At 36.8% G+C, this 15,658-nt stretch overlaps 1 protein-coding gene, 1 long non-coding RNA gene and 1 other non-coding gene across 8 annotated transcripts in view; 1 reads left to right on the forward strand and 2 right to left on the reverse strand.

Moving 5' to 3' along the window:
- LOC134751532 (muscle calcium channel subunit alpha-1-like) overlaps positions 1 to 15,658 on the reverse strand; it is a 134,299-nt gene that overhangs the window by 87,586 nt on the left and 31,055 nt on the right. The window lies entirely within an intron of this gene.
- Positions 6,618 to 7,972, forward strand: LOC134751558 (uncharacterized). Its single transcript, XR_010128679.1, has 3 exons — positions 6,618 to 7,086; positions 7,362 to 7,469; positions 7,845 to 7,972. It is a non-coding gene; the product is annotated as an uncharacterized LOC134751558 (long non-coding RNA).
- Trnay-aua (transfer RNA tyrosine (anticodon AUA)) lies at positions 13,929 to 14,001 on the reverse strand. The gene has a single exon. It is a non-coding gene; the product is annotated as a tRNA-Tyr (tRNA).

Here is a 15,658-nt window from a genome sequence, read left to right on the forward strand (position 1 = left end):
AAGAACATGGGTCAAAATCGTAAAAATAATTAATGCAAATAAAAAAAAATCATTTATCTATATTTAAATACATTCTATCGTATTTTTATAAATCTTCATTTTTAGTTTTAAAGTGTGTCGACAGATGGCAGTGAATTTACTGGGGTTACAAAATTTACTATGACAGTACCGCTCTAGTATAAGTTACTCTACGAGAAAAGTAATATTTTCACCTTACGCCCATGTGACGGTAGTTTTTGTTGCTAGAAATTGTAATATAAAGAAATTAAAGGGAGTAATAATTTTACATACAAAACTTCTACTTGCTGATTTATTTTCTATGTAAACAATGAAATCTTGTACAAATAATTTAATTAGCTCCATGCAAGATTTTGTAATCATTATTTATATCGTTTGAACAGCGGAAAAAATTAATATACTTTTATAAACCTTCACATAAAAAAATATTTGGTTCAAATATAAACTTAATGCATGAGACGACTCAGACGACTTCATGCGTAAGCCGAAGACACGGGTTCGATTCAATCCAAGCCAGTCAATACAAATCCTCCAATTCACTTTCATAGTTTTATTTCATGAGTACGAGTAGCTATCGCGGTAACCGAAGACAATATTACGGATAATTCTCATATTTTTGCACGGGAGTCAAAATTTTCAATTTCCGAAATGACTGTTTCTTGTTTTTTTTTTCTGAAATTTTTAAGAACTTTTCCAACTTTTTGGAAAATTTTCGTAACTCGCACATCACAGTGCGTTAGAAAAGCTCATAATTGTCCTCTGAGAACAGTAAAATGTGCGTGGGTGGCGTGCGAGCGTAGTTATAGCTGCAGTAATATTCACTGACATGGAATAAATTCAATAAGTGTGAAGTTATGGGACTATAAAATACGAGTCAGGCATATTCATTTCAGAGTCCATAACCTTTAGCATCCCACGGCCCTAATACTAGTACAAATTACCTTCAGTGAAATTATTAAATGAATAATTTTTGATTTGTTTCGTTTGATTTTAAAACTAAACCAATTCAATTCTCCAAAATGCAAATATCTGAACACGCCTCCATTGACGAGGCCTTAGATCGTGTGTTCAGATTTTTTTTAAAACCTCGGCCGCGCGGGATATAACCGAACCGATATAACGAGGCCGCGGCGACAGTACTTTTCGTTGCTAAAAATGTTTGTGGTTTGTGCAAAGAAAGAGTGAGTAAATAGTTATTTATGGAACAAGTGCGAAAATCATCTTTACGCACGTGTATCATACAATGTTTTACTATGCATTGTGCGAGTAAATAAAAAAAACATATAATGGCAAATAAGTTTAATTATTAAAAAATTGAAAACAAAAAGCACTAGTGCGGAAAAGTGCTCTTTTCCATATGTACTGTAAAAAAAAAATTGAAAACAAAAAGCACTAGTGCGGAAAAGTAGTACTTTCCGCATGATATGACTCCGTAGGAAACGCACTTTTCGAGCACATGCATTGTAAAGTTTTGTACAGTCGCCATCAGATATATCGGAGCTGCCAAACGTGTTTTTTTTTGCCGTTTTTTGCGTAATGGTACGAAATCAAACCAACCCAGATGTGTAGAAGTATTTTTAAATGTACCTAGTCACGTTATCTTGTGAGCCACACATTAATAATTAAAGCGATTAGCCCGAGATCCACATTAGGTCGCTAATTAACTTTTATGGCCCGGAAAAAGGATTTGTATGTATAAAAAAGGGGTAGTGAATTTATAGCTTTCGGGATTTCATTTTAACATTTTAACACGCTTTTACTTAGTTTCACTCTTTGTCTGTATCCTACTTATAAATAATTTATATTATTTATTAAAATCTTGTTTCCGTTAGGTACTGCCTTAAATACTTTGCTGCAATGTAGAGCAGTAACGCTGATGCAGTCTGAATCCGAATGAAACCTTAATAAAGGCGGTAGTGTTTACTTTCGTTATTTAGAAAACGATGGATTATTTTAATAACAAAACTTCCGTGAGACACAGACATATTAGATATACGTTTTTATTAGCGTTTTTCGACTTAAAATACGTGAGTGACCCGTTAATTATATATTTAACGATGGATTATGTTAATACAAAGCTGATCTGTTACTATTTTTTTACATTTAAGTAAGTATTTTTAGGGTTCCGTACCTCAAAGGGAAAAAATGGAACCCTTATTTATAGGATCGCTTGGTCCTCTGTCCGTCTGTCTGTCAGTCAAGGAACGCGTGGAGTTATAGAGTTGAAATTAAAACCATATACTCAAGACCCTACCTACCTTACCTACCTATCTTAAAGCCTTATAGTACCTTAAAGCTGTGAAAACAAACTTCTAAGTTAACGTAAAAATAAGATACGGCCGTTTAATCCCGCAAAAAACGTTATACCGGTCGACTCGAGAGAATCAAAATTCATAGGGTACTTCCCGTTGACATAGAACTATGAAATTTGGTAAGTAATATTCGTCTTATACTAACGACCCGCCCCGGCTTCGCACGGGTAGTTCACGGGTAAAAAATATCAATCATTGCACGTACCTAAGTAGCTAAATTGAACAAGATTATTTTGTCCAATTTGATAATGGGAAATCTTAAGACGTAACCAGCATCATTTGGCTCGCTAACCTTGAATCTACTCGCCTTATAGGTCCAGTTTTCTCAAAATGTCCTTCACATGATTTTTTAGACATGAATGTTCAATGAAGACTGAAGAGCGGTGGTAGCCTAATGGTAAGAGTGTACGACTTTTAATCCAGAGGTTGCGGTTTTAAACCCCGGCTCGTATCAATAAAAGTTTTTCGGAACTTATATGTACCATATATGATATTTACCAGTCACTTTTCGGTGAAGGAAAACATCGCGAGGAAACCGAACTAATCTCAATAAGGCTTTCCTAGTTGGAAAGTCAGATGGCACTTGTTTACGTAAAAAAAACTAGAAAACGCGCGGAAGATGATGATGTTAAATGAAGAAACAGTTTGTTTCTAAATACATGAACTGGTTGCTGTAGATTACTGTTGACTTATTTTTGTGACTGTAGAATTACTCTTGACTTATTTTTGTGACTGTAGATTACTGTTGAATTATTTTTGTGACTGTAGATTACTGTTGAATTATTTTTGTGACTGTAGATTACTGTTGAATTATTTTTGTGACTGTAGATTACTGTTGACTTATTTTTGTGACTGTAGATTACTATTGAATTATTTTTGTGACTGTAGATTACTGTTGAATTATTTTTGTGCCTAGTGAATAACCATTAAACCTATAATTTTGTCCCAGACCTATAATCAGTGTTCAGCATGCAAAATAACCCTGGATTGAAAATTACAATAACTTACTTTTGATTTGTACAGCCACCTTTGCATAATTTACACTGGGCTGTGCATGGTAAGCTGACGCGACGACACCCGCAACGCAACGCATAGAATCGCAGCCAGATATTATTTGCAGTGGAAAACTTGTGTTCTTCATTATTAACATGTAAGATCGTCACAAAATTCATTTCTTTATCCCGCGACAAGTCTTTCCTCCTCACTCATCACATACACCTAATTAACGCATCCCGTCTTGTTCCACTTAGCATCCGCAATAAAACGCATTTATTAGCATGTCCATCGACACATTTATGGTCGACAATTAAACTGGATGCGGTCACCGTCGCGCCAGTGAGCGTTTCAAATTTCTAAACACTCGGTTGCTTATCATTTTTATTAATTATCACTTATTCTCTTATCTCTACCACAGGGCGGACACGCTATACATCAAAAATCACATGCGTTTCTATGTGTGAACGGCACGTCTGTACACGCGGCATGCGTCATTGTGTGAGTAAGTTGCTTATAAAGGGGCCCACTGACTATCAGTCCGCCGGACGATATCGGCCTGTCAGTTAGAACAAAAATTTGACAGTTCCGAACAACTGACAGGCCGATATCGTCCGGCGGACTGATAGTCAGTGGGCCCCTTAAAAAGTACTGAGCGGTCAGCAAAAGGTCGTCAACCTGCTGTCGCGGGGCGAGGTAATTCAAATCGGGGCGGGGCGGTGCGTGGCCGTCCTGTATGATAATACTATTACTTATTCTGTGCTCTTATACTTATCTAACTTCGCAACGACACGATCCTTTGCGAAATTCCTTCAGCGACAGATTTCCGATTTCAAAATATGATTAAAAAAATCAAAACAGATAAATCGAGCCTAATTATTTTTATGAAAAGATGATGAATGCAAAAAACTCACGGCTGGTAACTAGCGCTAACAAAAGTAAAAATGTTTTCCCAGTTAAAGAATTAATGTTAATTAAAACAAAAACATTACTTTCCTAATCCCTAAAATAACGCCCGATTCTATTAATTACTATACAATACAAATACTAGACTTATATTGACCGGGATATGGACCGTGATTTGATTACCTTTTGTATTGTTTTCGAGCTCCCGATATTTCGACGCAGTTACATTACATGCATCTTGTTCACGGGTAACTGAAGATAGCGGGTGGATGTCAAAGTTGTGTAGACCGTTCACACTGTGAACGCGACCGATGGTAACGTTGAAAGCGAACGCAGCCGACGCGCAAGAATGAGGGTAGACCGAGCGCGGTCTACACAACTTTGACATCCACCCGCTATCTTCAGTTACTCGTGAACAAGATGCATGTAAGTTCACACTCGTTGCTCTGTCCAAGCACACTACGAGTGAAATTAACCGTGAATCATTCAAAACTGTTAATACAAATATTCATTCTATATTGCAAATCTCAATTCAACAGAAGAACATAATGCAGAATAACCGGCCAAGTGCGAGTCGGACTCGCGCATGAAGGGTTCCGTACCATTACGGAAAAAACAGCAAAAAAATCACGTTTGTTGTATGGGAGCCCCATTTAAATATTTATATTATTCTGTTTTTAGTATTTGTTGTTATAGCGGCAACAGAAATACATCATCTGTGAAAATTTCAACTGTCTAGCTATCACGGTTCATGAACCGTGTATCTCATGAGATACAGCCTGGTGACAGACAGACAGACAGACGGACAGCGGAGTCTTAGTAATAGGGTCCCGTTTTTACCCTTTGGGTACGGAACCCTAAAAAAACAGCAGCACAAATGACATTGCAAACAACAGGCGGTCTTATTTTTTTAAAATTCATGTTAATTCACAAGCCCGCTCCAGACTACGCGGCGCGAAGCCGCGAATGCGAGTGTGGAGTCGATTTCGCTGATTAGCGAACTAGATTCTACACTCGCGTACCCCATTACTAAGACTTCGCTGTCTGTCCGTCTTTCACCAGGCTGTATCTCATGAACCGTGATAGCTACACAGTTGAAATTTGCACGGATGATGTATTTCTGTTGCCGCTATAGCAACAAATACTAAAAACTGAATAAAATAAATATTTAAGTGGGGCTCCCATACAACAAACGTGATTTTTTGCCGGATTATGTGTAATGGTAGTCCGACTCGCACTTGGCCGTTATTTTAGTATACTTTCTAGGCCACCAACGTTGAAGTATTAGCATATTCATGGACACGTATATAGTGGACAATTAAACACGGGATGTGGTCACCGCCTTTATCCTCTAGCAGCCCACCGTGCAAGGAAAATTGACAATCGAATTTGAATCAACGGTATTAGAAAATAGAGTTGAATTTGTTTAGTTTTATAATAGAACGAAAAAAAATAAAGGCAACTGTTCCATTTCATTGGAAATTTAAATTACATTGGAAGTTATTTGTACTAGTATTAGGACATTGAGCCCCAAGAGGTTATAAAGGCTACATTCCAATCGCGACAGCATTGCAGCGCCAAAGTGCTACCGACTGCATTGCTGCTAGAAATGTCAAAGTCGATGTCCTGGTTTAATATACATAACTTTCACGGGAAAATGTCACTTTATCGATAAATTGTCAAAATGATATTTTTAAAACTAATTTGTATCAAGTAATTTCTGATAAACTTCGGTAGCTCAGTCGGTTAATTGTTGATCCATTTAAGTTCAAGCTAATAAGCTAAGCTGTACCCACCTACTAACCCCTTAGTTTTGTAAGTGTTACTAATAAAATGTGTGTGTGTGTCTGTGTGTGTATGTCTGTGTGTGTGTGTCTTGGTTACATGAAATAAATGTATTGAATTGAATTGAATTAATTTGGTTGACAATTCCAACGGTATGAAATGTCCAATGTAAAGTGAACCCTAAATGGCTCAACAATTAAAGTCCGTGACTGTACTTATCGTCGCTATACTTACTCAACCTCATATCTGCAACAATCATTTGATGGAAATGTCGGTTTTCTTTCATTCGGAATACGGGTGTTTTTGTCATCAAATGAGTGTTGCAGATATGAGGTTGAGTAAGTATAGCGGCGATATAAAAATGCAACACTCAAGTATAAAAGTGTCCCAGCGGGCTTAGCATGGTAGCGTGACAAGGCCGTGATAGGGCGAAATCGTGATAGTTATCCACATCTGACAGCGGTAGATGACAGAATGACAGCGGTAGATGACAGAATGACAGCGGTAGACGACAGAATGACAGCGGTAGACGACAGAATGACAGCGGTAGATGACAGAATGACAGCGGTAGATGATAGAATGACAGCGGTAGATGACAGGAGCTTGACAGACGACAATTTGCATAACATAGTCGTTGCCGTCGTTGATAATTTGACACATTGTCCCATTTTGACAGTTCAACTTCGTTAATTCTATCTACGTGCTTCTTAGGTGACGATAAGCCTTGTCGTGAAAGCAAAATTATTGAATAAACCAATTTTAAGGTATAAATTACGGGTAAATATCAGTTTTTCTATGATATTGAGTTATTAGTTACAATGTTCCGCTGTATATATATATTGTCAATTTTTTCTTTGCAGGAAAGTCAAATTTTATTATTCCTACTCGCGGATGCTGTTAAAGAAAAAGAGCGTCTAAAAATCTCGTGCATAGCTTTATCAAGACACTCTTACAACCCGTCTGATATGCCAGACGAAGAATTTCGGGCATTTCGCATATTTACAGTTATGTGCCGAACTTAACGCCGAGCCTCAAAAGTCAAAACGGTGATGGATTACTAAAACACCTAAAGGTAAAGCTATAAAATTGCAGTGTTTCTCGTAAAGTTTACATGTCTGTCAAACAAACCTCTCGATAACAATGCTCCTAAACTCTTAAATACTACCTCACATTATAAATGTAAAAGTTAGTATGATAAGATATCTGTTGCACAATCTCTTACTTATGCTATTAACCTAGGTTAGGTTACATTACTAAGCTACTTTTTACCTCAACATTCAAATCCTAACCTAAGGGGGAAAATCTACTTGAAAAACTTACATCTAGGTAGATACTTTTTTGTTTTAGGTTCTAACAGGTGTAATAACACCTGCTAGCTGATGGCAACTAGTCCATTGGTCAGACTACTGTGAGCCAGTAGCTATTGAAGCAATTTGTAATAGCTGTAAATAGAAGGTAGGTTCTTTTGAGTACCGAATTAAGTACTAGACATAAAAAAAACTGTAACGCTCCACTAGGTCTGTCTTAGTAGGTAACTTTTACTCTTTTGAATAAGTATGAGTGTGGCTGTATTGTGCAATGAGATAGGTACCTATTATTTGATAGTTAGGTACCTCTGAGATACATAATCTGGGAATGCAATATTAGGTTTAAATAAGGCACCCAGTTCTAATCTAATCTGCGCCTTGTTTACAGACATAAAGACAAATGATTGTTCCCGGCGATTAGTTAGTATATCTTGGGTGCAAATATACTGTTCTCATGTGAAAATATTTCCTCCGTTGCTGCCACATGAACCTACTTTTACTTATTTCCTTCTATTTCTTCCAGAAAACTTCTCTTGGATCAAGGGAGAAATTAAGGAAGGCGCTCCTCAAGGACTTCCTAAGCATCATGCACAAAACCGGCTGTTACTAAGAGTGTGCGCTTGCGAGTTGCTAGCGAGCTTAATAAATACATACTTATGTCGCCTATGTTTTACTATCACACGAATACCTACCTAAACTATTTACCTATGTTTCTATACAAGTAGAGACTAGTAAACATTCAAGACGGACAATCTTTATACAAAACAGCATTCCCCGCAACTTTAATGGACTCGACATAGGTGAATAGGTTTCGCTTATTCCTATTTTTTATTTTAGCTTTTATACGTAATAAATCTGTCACTGTTAGGTACTTAGTACCTCTATTATAGCTGACTCATAGCGCGGTCCCGATACTTTAGCACTGAATTATCTCTGTTAGTGCTGAGACAAAACAAGCCTCTATAACTGAAATAACCTCAAGTCTCATCTCTATAAATGGAACCCTCTGTAAATGAGACAGAAATTTACTTATACCTGGCTGAGACCCTGGGTAGGTGGAATAATAATAATAAAATTCTTTATTGTGCACTACAAAGAAAAATACATGTTACAAACAAAGACAGGACATAATGTTTTAATGTTTATTTGGGCACAAACGGTACATGTTTCTTATAACTAGTTTCTTATAAGTGAGAAATATTGCCCCCCCTTGATGAGATGAGTATAGGCTAAAGGTGTGGCGCCATCTATTCGAGTATAACTTTTTCTTGCTTTCCGAGGCACATTTTTTCCTTATACTATTTATCTTGCTTATACGGAGTTACATAATTATGTCTTTGCTATAAGTAACTTAAATTCCATTTACAACAATGACAATTCTCGCGGCGTTGTCAGTCTTCTATGTTTACTAATGTAAACTCTGATACAGATATGTAACAATGTCGGATTGTCGGCTCTGTGCTGCTGGAGAGAATATTATAAATGAGTAAATAATACAACCATTGCCAAGAAAATAAACGAAGTTTATTTACACAAACCTATTAAGTAAATGTAGATAGATAGACAAATCATTTATTCTTTTGCCACAATACACACATATAAAAGAAACAAAAGAAAAATATAAAAACAAAACAAAAAAACCCGTAGGATTGCTGTGTGCGTTGCAGCAAAACAAAATTGCTGTGCCCTTACAGGGTCTGTATTCTTGTAATTTGTAATACTATGAGCAATAAATATGTTTGAGTTTGAAAAGGGTTCCAAATTATTGTTATAATTATTAGCTTCTTGACATATTATAAAAATGTTAAATTAAATTAGATATGCAGGCATTATAATTGGTACAAGCAATAGATTATAATATAAGTATAAGTAGGTAACAAAGATAGATATAACTCCGTAATAGATGAATACAGTCTAAGGAAAAAAAGTGCTTCGAAAATCAAGAAAATTTGATTCTCGTTCAGAGTGCGCTACTAGCTTTGGCCTACTGTCGTATAGATGGCGTTGACGGTTTCGTTTGTCATTAAAACAATTTTAACGCATATCAGTGAAAGAACATGGGTCAAAATCATAATAATAATTAATGCAAATAAAAAAACTCATTTATCCATATTTAAATACATTTTATCGTATTTTTATAAATCTTCATTTTTAGTTTTAAAGTGTGTCGATAGATGGCAGTGAATTTACTGTGGTTACAAAATTTACTATGACAGTACCGCTCTAGTGTAGGTAATGAAGGCTACCGCGTTTAATTCCGCCGCTAGGGGCGCGAGTGTAGATGTAGGTCTTTCAAAATGTCCAATGCAAAGAAGTTTTAGGGGCTTCAAGCTTTTTTATCGGGAATTTACTTAACTCCTTCCTTATTCATAATTGTGGTAAATGTTTGTTCGTCTTTGATTAATCATGGTAAACATGATATAGCTCAATAAATGTTAGTGGTTTATAAAAACTGCCAACTAAAATATATGCAAAATTAAACAAGTTGAAAAAATGGCACATTTAGACGTTAAAATACCTTTGTGTATATTAGAACGTATTGATTTTATAAAAATAAGCATAGAAGAATTTACATCTACAGTGGCGCCAACTGGTGAGCACAAAAACTTTAGCCCTCTGTAGGTACCTCATAAGTACTAACATTATGTGCCCTACCCGGGTGTCAATGTACTGACTACATTTTACTAACATCTTCTTTAATGCACATGACTTTTAATGTTAAATAAATGAAATGAAATAAGGATTTTGTTCAAACTGATATTTTTGATACAAGTTTTTATTGCCGATTCTTTTAACAGGCAAGGAGGACTATCGTTTTTTTGCTCACCAGTTGGCGCCTCTGTTCTTCTTCTTCTTTTAAAATTATGGCTTCAGCCCAGTGGGACTATTTCGCCAGTATCAAGGTATTAAGAGGTTTAAAAACGACAAAAATTGTACGGTTGTACAAGACAGTGTACGGTGATTTGTTAGCTCTTGTAAATCGATAGCTAGACTTTACAAGAAGCACGTGGACTACCGGCCGTTGACTCCAAGATGGTGGTTAAACCATTTACTGCACACTACCACATTAGTTTACTGTATAATAAGCTATCGATATTACACTTTAAACAATATTAATGAGCAAAAAACAAAGTAATTAATCACGATGCTAACTATCAAGATGGCGCTCGAACCGGAAGTCCGGCGCCTCTGTTGATGGTGGTCCAAAACACTAAAGAACAGCTGTCAGTCATTGAAGTGACATTTGACATTTCGAACTATGGAAAAGACCACCATCTACACTAGCGCCCCTAGCGGCGAATTCATACGCGTTAGCCCTCACTAATACTTATCAAGACAATTCTAACAAATCCAGACACAAATTAGGTTGCGTTATTTTATCTCCTTCTATGACCTCCTATATGACCACTTCCTGCGTCCATCATCAGATATTCGATCGTACTGCATGGAAAAGGTACCCTACGTTCATACAAATTTAAATTTGTATGCAGGGGGGTGCCTTTTCTCTGCAGCTGACTGTACCATAATATTCCGTTATCACCCAACTTATATAATGTATTATGTTATCACCCAACTTAAAGAATGTATGTGAAGTTTTAGCTCAATCGAATACAGGGAAGTGTGGTCGTATTGATTTTATAAAAATAAGCATAGAAGAATTTACATCTACAGTGGCGCCAACTGGTGAGCACAAAAACTGTAGCCCTCTGTAGGTACCTCACAAGTACTAACATTATGTGCCCTACCCGGGTGTCAATGTACTGACTACATTTTACTAACATCTTCTGTAATGCACATGACTTTTAATGTTAAATAAATGAAATGAAATAAGGATTTTGTTAAAACTGATATTTTTGATACAAGTTTTTATTGCCGATTCTTTTAACAGGCAAAGAGGACTATCGTTTTTTTGCTCACCAGTTGGCGCCTCTGTTTTTTTTTTTTTTTTTTTTTTTATCCTATCTGGCTTTTACTCCCCGCAATTTTGCACGGGGTGAATTTGCCAATGTCGGTTTTTGACTTTCACACGTGAGGAGAATGTTCGGTAGTCTGGGAGGTGTGGTTGGGAAAACCTAAAAACGAATAATTGTTATGAACATCACAGACAAACACATGACGAATACAAAAATTAGTAGAAAAGCGGGAAGTGGGTGACAGAACGTTAATAGTGCCAACATGAAGGAAGTGGAAGAGAAGAAAACGATATATAAAATAAATATGAAGTATAGAATAAAACATAAATAATTAGACGCATTAGATTATAAAAGATAAGACGCTATTTAGAGTTTAATGTTGTTCGTTTGTAAATATTTAATGAGTATAGAAGTAAGCCTAGTATCCATGTGACAAAGCAGTGAGCTAAAGCATATAGGTCGTGGAACATTTTCGGGTAATACATCGTACAGTGAATAGCTACACCCTGAACAAGCAAAGAAGATGTGGTCCAAGTTACCCTCATCCAACCCGCATTCACACAATGAGTTCGCACGGACACCAATCATAGCCAGAAATAACGGAGTACATACTTTACCTAAGCGTAAACGACAAATGGTCGATATTACCCATTTCGGAGAAGTACGAAAACGATAGAACCACGGTTTTCGAGTAATTCGAGGTTGTACACAGCCATAATGTTTACCTGTCTGTATTCTAGAGGTATCCCATTGCTTCTGCCATGTATTAAACATATTGGATAGCGCACAACTCAATAGGTCAGTACCGTAAATTTCCTGCTTTATTGATCCGATGTCAATCGCTCGTTTTGCCCACATATCAGCCATCTCATTGCCGTTAATACCACAGTGGCTTGGAACCCACCCGAGAACAATATGTAGGCCTCTTGATTCACACCTACGTAGCAAAGCTTTGATTTCGAGAATCAATGGAAATTTTGCTTTGAATTTGAATTTTAAAGTGACAAGTGACATTTGACATTTCGAACTATGGAAAAGACCACCATCTACACTAGCGCCCCTAGCGGCGAATTCATACGCGTTAGCCCTCACTAATACCAATAGATGGATACAGTCTAAGGAAAAAACGTGCCTCGAAAATCAAGACAATTTGATTCTCGTTCAGAGGGCGCTACTAGTTTTGGCCTACAGTCGTATAGATGGCGTTGACGGTTTCGTTTATTATTTAACAATTTTAACGCATATCAGTGAAAGAACATGGGTCAAAATCATAAAAATAATTAATGCAAATAAAAAAAATCATTTATCTATATATCTAAATACATTTTATAGTATTTTTATAAATCTTCATTTTTAGTTTTAAAGTATGTCGACAGATGGCAGTGAATTTACTGGGGTTACAAAATTTAATATGACAGTACCGCTCTAGTATAAGTAACTCTATGCTAATACTTATCAAGACAATTCTAACAAATCCAGACACAAATTCGGTTGCGTTATTTTATCTCCTTCTATGACCTCCTATATGACCACTTCCTGCGTCCATCATCAGATATTCGATGGTACTGCAGGGAAAAGGTACCCCACGTTCATGCAAATTTAAATTTGTATGCAGGGGGTGCCTTTTCTCTGCAGCTGACTGTACCATAATATTGCGTTATCACCCAACTCATATAATGTATTATGTTATCACCCAACATAAAGAGTGTATGTGAAGTTTTAGCTCAATCGAATACAGGGAAGTGTGGTCTAATTTATCTTGCAGGACTTGATACATACATTGCAACGTTGCAACTTAAGTTTGTAAAAAAAAATCCTTTACACTGTAATAGATTCACCTACATATGTTTTACAAATAAACACTGACTATTGACTATTCGAAATGCATGGACATGCCACTTGCTGAGAGGTTTGTTCCAGGCGGAATGTAAGAACTTTTCTTCTTTCGTTCGATAGCTAAATTTTATGACTATCCCTTTTCTAAATAAGTCTTCCATGTCCTCGATAATTTGAGTGTCCTCTAATATGTTATGACTGAAACAGAAACAAAATAGATTAGATGAGGTCATGAGTTGTATAGGTATAGTGGTGCAGGCTAGTATGGCGGTTCATTGGCAAATTATGAGAAAATAATGTCACTTTTAGAAAGCTCTCGTTTTTAAGTCAGGGGGATTTTTTTTGTTTCTCAGTATTCAGCAACATCTACCTGGAAATGATCTTAACACACACACACACACACACACACACACACACACACACACACACACACACACAATGTGCTAATACCCATACTTAACTTTTTTTTTAAGCAGAAACATATGCGAGCGTTACTCCAGATTTTTAAACGAACCTGCGACCATTGGAACATCGGTCCAATCGCTTCTGCCAACTGAGCCACGGAGCCCTACATAATTTATGGCACAAAGTGTGGTGGTCTTTTTTGTCAATAAACTTGGATTCTTGCATACAAAACCAGGTTCTAGAATATAGGTACAGACAGGGTAAGAAAAAAATGTTTTTGAAGTTTTGAGTGAGGTCGACGGGTTTCAAAGTTTTTAATATTTGTTAGAATCCTTATGCACTTTTTCTATAGTGTGAGTAAATGTATGAATAATTACGTAGTTTTTAACAAGCAGAAACGTCTGCGATCGATGCTATTAAGCTTAGAATAAATTTAAAAGTGGAAAAATTACTGCCTTGGGTGAGACTTGAACTCACGGCCTCTGGATCTATACTCCAGCGCTCTGCCAATTGAGCCACCAAGACCTCATCCATAGTCAGCAAATCTTCCCACTATATGGGTCTAGGGGACCCTAGCGATATCTACCGTAAGAGTGTTAAGGATGACTCACGTTAGACCGGGGCGTGACCGGGCCGGAGCTTCCGGCGCGTTGTTTTCTATGGAAAGCATTACGTCATGACCGGGGCTCGGGAGTGCGACGGCGCGGGCACGGTACGGGCCCGGGCCGGTCATGCTATGTGCAAAGGCCTGACATCCCGGGGCCTCCTGACAAGCCATTGCTCTTGGGGTGGTATTCCACTTGTTGAAGATCTGTGTCCAATGTGCATTGCGTCTCACTCTCTCATTAAGCAAAATGTGAAACGCAAATACACGTTGGACCAAGATTGGACAGATGGAATACCACCCTTCACAATATGCATGCCCGGGTGTGTCGGAATATATTTGCCAAAATAAAAAGGTTGCAAAACGTCATAAATTTGTTTCTTAAATATGATGGATTAGCTAATTCGTTACTTGGTCGGTTTATGTTCATGACATCCCGGGGCCTCCTGACAAGCCAGAGACTCAATTCTTCTCTTGGGGTGGTATTCCACTGTCCAAGATCAGTGTCCAATGTGCATTGCGTCTCACTCTCTCATTAAGCAAAATGTGAAACGCAAATACACGTTGGACCAAGATTGGACAGATGGAATACCACCCTTCGCAATATGCATGCCCGGGTGTGTCGGAATATATTTGCCAAAATAAGAAGGTTGCAAAACGTCATAAATTTGTTTCTTAAATATGATGGTTTAGCTAATTCGTTACTTGGTCGGTTTATGTTACTTGGCGCAAAGAGAAGTTAATCAACAATGACTGTCAATCTCTTTAAAAAAGCACATTACCATAAATAAAGCTATTACACAATGCTATATATATTGCCGGTTTTATGAAAAGCAATTAAAGATTAGTACATCTATTTTAGTCACACTGGCTCTACATTTTACTTCAGATAGTTGATAGCGCCAGACAGCCAGTTGCCTAAGAATTTTTTTGCCAATTTTAATAGTTCCGTTCATCATTTGACTTAATTGCATTGAAATAAAAAATGTTCCCATGAAGCAGAGTTTTAAGAAGTAAAGACTGCCGTTTCAAACATATACATAGTTGGAATATCATATTACAGACAATGAAATAAATTATATAATAAGTATACATGTCGTTACGTAAGATTTATTACAAGCGATTTAGCTAAGTATTAATTTGACTCTTACGTAATAAATATTTAAAATAAGGGAAAATTCCTATTTAAAATACCTTACATTTACAACGAAAACTAATTCATAAATAATATATTACCTATAAATATTTTCCAAACAACGCTGTCATCCGTTAAGATTCATGCAGTCTATATTATTTACTTTTCCATGTTAGGTGTTGCTACATGAAAGCTAAGTCGCAACACGGGCGACTCGGACGTATACGTCAAAATTATATAGGTTAGATAATGTCTTGATTTATTTTGTGAAATATGGAGGTGTTGCTGAAATGTAATTTAGTCGGATTATATTAAATGAGATGCCTATTGATGTTACTGCTTGTAAAAATAATTCAATAATGAGCATGTAGGTTAATAGGGAATATTACACAAAACTATGCGTAGCGAGCGTCACTAGCACAATAAAAAAATCGGTTTCTGCC

The sequence above is a fragment of the Cydia strobilella genome, chromosome 22 (assembly GCF_947568885.1).
Source record: "Cydia strobilella chromosome 22, ilCydStro3.1, whole genome shotgun sequence".
NCBI classification, from domain to species: Eukaryota; Metazoa; Arthropoda; class Insecta; order Lepidoptera; family Tortricidae; genus Cydia; species Cydia strobilella.